The sequence below is a fragment of the Triticum dicoccoides genome, chromosome 5A (genome assembly GCF_002162155.2).
Source record: "Triticum dicoccoides isolate Atlit2015 ecotype Zavitan chromosome 5A, WEW_v2.0, whole genome shotgun sequence".
NCBI classification, from domain to species: Eukaryota; Viridiplantae; Streptophyta; class Magnoliopsida; order Poales; family Poaceae; genus Triticum; species Triticum dicoccoides.
This window is the reverse complement of record NC_041388.1, coordinates 605,757,703-605,761,127: the sequence shown is the minus strand read 5'-3', so window position 1 is coordinate 605,761,127 and position 3,425 is coordinate 605,757,703.

Sequence of the window (3,425 nt, the reverse complement as noted above, 5' to 3'; positions counted from 1 at the left end):
CGAGTGGCTGTAAGGGGATACAGGCGACGGAATCCTAGTTACTGGCGCATATGATTCGTTTTTTCGATGTTGCTTGCTTCTCAAGACACAGTTGCTCATAATTTCGATGGAGTTGCTTAGATTTTTTTCCTGTAATTTGTGAGATGGAGGGGAGGGCAAGGGGATGCATCTGACTGGGGGCAGTTGCTCATTTTTTTGATGGCAGTTGCTTAGTTTTTTCGCTGCAAAATTTTGAGAGAGGGAGGGTCAGGGGATGCATCTTACCTGGGTAGTTGTTCATAAATTTGGTGCTAGTTGCTTAGATTTTTTCCTACCAATTTGTGAGGGGGCGGGTCAGGGGATGCATCTGACTTGGGCAGTTCATGGAGGGGTAAGGGGATGCACTGTTTTTTTTTGGGGGAAATGGCTTTTCTGATTTGTTGATTTTAGTTTTAGTTATTGTCTAGATTTGCAACACCAAGTTGATATCCTTTTTATAGTGTTGTTTTAAATTTTACTGTGTGAAACATGACGATGCTTATATCAACCATCGAGCTGCGGTCCTTCATTGCAACTATGATTAGGAGATGAGATATCTCTCATGAATATGCGGCAAAGCCTGAGTGTTTTTTGATCTTTTTTTAGCTAATGTGATGAAGATGAACATGTGGCTTTTTTTGATGAGTAGTTTTTTTATGTGCTTTATTTTTAGTTGCCACAAAATAATGAGTAGTTGCATAGTTATCAATACCCAATTGCTTCTGCAAGCACTAGCAATTTAGTTGTTGAGTTATCTCTGGATAGGGAATAAATGGAGTTTTTGTTCATCTACCAGATATAAATGCTTTTGTATCTGGTTGTATCTGTTTTTCATGAAACATGTTTTTTTTGTGTTTTCTTGTACAGAATGGGTCTGAAAAGCAAAAGGCATGCGGGTAGAAGTGATGGTCAAGATGATGGAGAAGAAGTGGCAGCTCAACCAGCAAGGAGTAATGTTGGACGCAAGCGCGGGCAGGCGAATGAGGATCTTGTACGTGGTGGTCGGGCACAGAAACGGGCCACCAATTCTGCCCGGGGTGGTCGGGCGAGGAAACGGGGCACTGATTCCGCCCCTCGTGATGAAGGAGGGAGAAGTTCGAAACGTGCGAAGAAAGTTGCGGATGAGGTATTTTCCTTATGAAAAAATTGAAAGAAGGGAGGCATCCTTGAAATATGTAATGCTCAAGTCAGCATGGCATAGGTTTTCTTTTTGTATATGCACTCCTATCATTTGATAAGCAGCAGAATAGCAGTGTAGCAGTTTCCTAGTTTAGTACTAACAGTTGCAGTTCATTTACAGATCTAGTTGCTTATTTTTAGTACAATGAGTTGCTCAGCTTAATATATTGGGTTGCTCATTTTTTTTTAAATCTGTATGCAGATTGGTAGCAGTGGGCCACCACCGAGGAACAGGGCGTCACCTTCAAGACTTTTTGTCCTAAACAGTGGCCTCGATGATATACAAAAGGATGCCATTGGTGATATAAGCTTTGGGGGTGTGCTTGATATCAGGACAAGAACAATGAAAGGAGATCTTCTGTAGTTTGTGACGAAGTGTTATGATCCAGAGTTGTCGCAGCTTGTTATCCCAGATAGGGGGAAGATCCCAGTTGATGCAGCAAGCGTAGAAAGAATCTGGGGTTTACCCAGGGGGCAGGGAAGGTTGCATATGAAGTGGAGCCAGACGTAGTTAGGTTGTTCAATGAGATGTTCGACATCCCGACAGGGCCCGCGCCATTAGTGACCGAGTGGTGCAAAATGATAAAAGATATGTGAGTTGTTGCGGACGACAAGTTCTTAAGCGCTTGGCTGGTTGTTGTTTGTAGCTGTTTTCTTGCACCGACGACCAGCTTGAAGGTGTCACCGCGCACGTACTCAGCTGCGCTGAATCCACGTGAGGTTGTGAATTCAAATGTTTGCCAGTTTCTCATCGACCAACTTAGGCTTGCTTTCATGGGTTTGGGAGACAAGAAGAATACTATATGCTGCTGCCTTTTCCACCTAGTGGTAAAATGATCCTAGGCCTTCCCCCTTGTTTTTTTGTTTTTCATTTCGCGTTATATGTTTCAAGATGAAGTTCAATAGGTTTTTTTCGCAACTAACATGTGTTCTCATTTTTTTCTGAAACAGCTGGTATACCTTGACTCGCTTGACGTGGACTCTAGGACAGTCCATAAGGATTATGTGGATGAGAGGACGGCAACTGTTCTTCCAAGGGTCAAAGCATGGAATGAAGGTCTGATCAAAGCAGTAATTAAGAAGGACAAGATTAGGAAGGGTGTCTATGGAAAGTTACGAGTAAGTGTCACTTTTACTGTCTGAACATAATTTTTCATAGTTGCTTGATTTTTTTATGCAGTTGCCCACCTATAGGGATTGTGTTGCCTATTTTTTTAGGAAGCCTAGGATTGGTGATTAAACTGGAAAAAGGACAAAAAATGAAAACCAATAGGCTAAGAACTACTACTACAAATTCAATCTCCTAATCTGCAAGTATAGATCACTTTTTTTACTGTCTGAATAGAATTTTTTTTGTAGTTGCTTGATTTTTTTATGCAGTTGCCCACCTATAGGGATTGTGTTGCCTATTTTTAGGAAGCTAGTTGCTCTTCATCATTTTGTCTCCAAGTAGTCATACATGTCCAATTACATTAGTCTTTTTAAGCAACAGTTGCCAATAATTTATAGTTTCTGTAGTTGCTCATTTTTTTGGTGGGTTGCTGTAGGTTTTTGTGATGTCCACAACTGCAGTTGCCATCTTGTTTTTGCCCTAAGTTAGGGAGGCAGTTGCTCATTCATTCCCTCCTCTTTTTTTGAATTTTGTTTGTTCTTTTTTTGCTAACTGAGTTTATCATGTACATTTTTTACAACAAACAGCTCAAAGCTGAGTTCTCGAGATGTGCAGAAGATAGTGTTTTTGGGAGCATGGATCACATCCAGAAGTTTGTTGCTGCGAGGCTTCCTCAAAACTACAACAACAATGTATTTTTCTTTTGTCACCATGGTTTTTGCCTTTTTTCGTAAGAAACGGAGTGCTTTTTTCGTTTATCGTCGTTGTTCTATAGACTACTCATCTTTTTGAGTTTTGTATTTTTGTATTTTTGCAGAAACAAAGGAGGTTGTCCATGCTGGTCCATGATATGTGCTCTGAAATATCAGTCCAAATTGGGAGGTTTGTTCAAGGGGTGGGCAAGTTGGAGGAGGAGGAGGTTGAACCAGCAGGCACAAGTGTTTCTAGGGTCGCAAGCATACGTCAATCATCATGGCAGAAAAAGGCAGCGGCAAGTCCAAAACAGCAGAAGGTTGCAAAGCAAAAGAATACAAGGGCCAGTAGCAGTCACTGCAAGGAGACTTTTTTGGAGTCCGATGACGAGGAGGAGGAATCCGACGAGCAAGAGTTTGAATCT